The sequence below is a fragment of the Corvus brachyrhynchos genome, unplaced genomic scaffold (assembly GCF_000691975.1).
Source record: "Corvus brachyrhynchos isolate BGI_N302 unplaced genomic scaffold, ASM69197v1 scaffold17, whole genome shotgun sequence".
Classification (NCBI taxonomy): Eukaryota; Metazoa; Chordata; class Aves; order Passeriformes; family Corvidae; genus Corvus; species Corvus brachyrhynchos.
The window spans coordinates 13,080,203-13,080,678 of NW_008240046.1; positions in this window are offsets into that span (position 1 = coordinate 13,080,203).

The window sequence follows — 476 nt, forward strand, 5'->3', positions numbered from 1 at the left end:
CGTCCGCAAGGGCCCTGCGGTACGTGTTTAGGCTGTGCTAGCTGTCCCCCGAGGAAACGGGAGTCACTCCTGATGGCTGTGATTTCCTGTACTTTCGTAGAAAAAACAGAGTCAGTTTTTCTTTCGGTTGGTTGGTTTGCTTCGCGCCCCTGAGACAACTCTGCACACCTATAGTGTAAGTGCAGGTGTTCTCGCTGGCCCTCGTCAGCAGGGTGTGACAGTTAAAGACCAGCATCCCAGTCGCTAGAGACCAAGACAGTACCTGGAGGGGAGACCCAGAGGTTTTAGAACTGACAGGATTACACAGTTCCTGCAACAGCCAGTTCTTCGCACTTCTTTCTTCCTCTAGGGCTAATGAAATGTTTATAAATTCTCACTCAAATACTTGAATAGTGCTTATTCACTTGTATGTTAGAATCCACGTGTTGAGTTACTTTCTATGCAGAATGTGAAAAATAACACGCTTCAACTTTCAG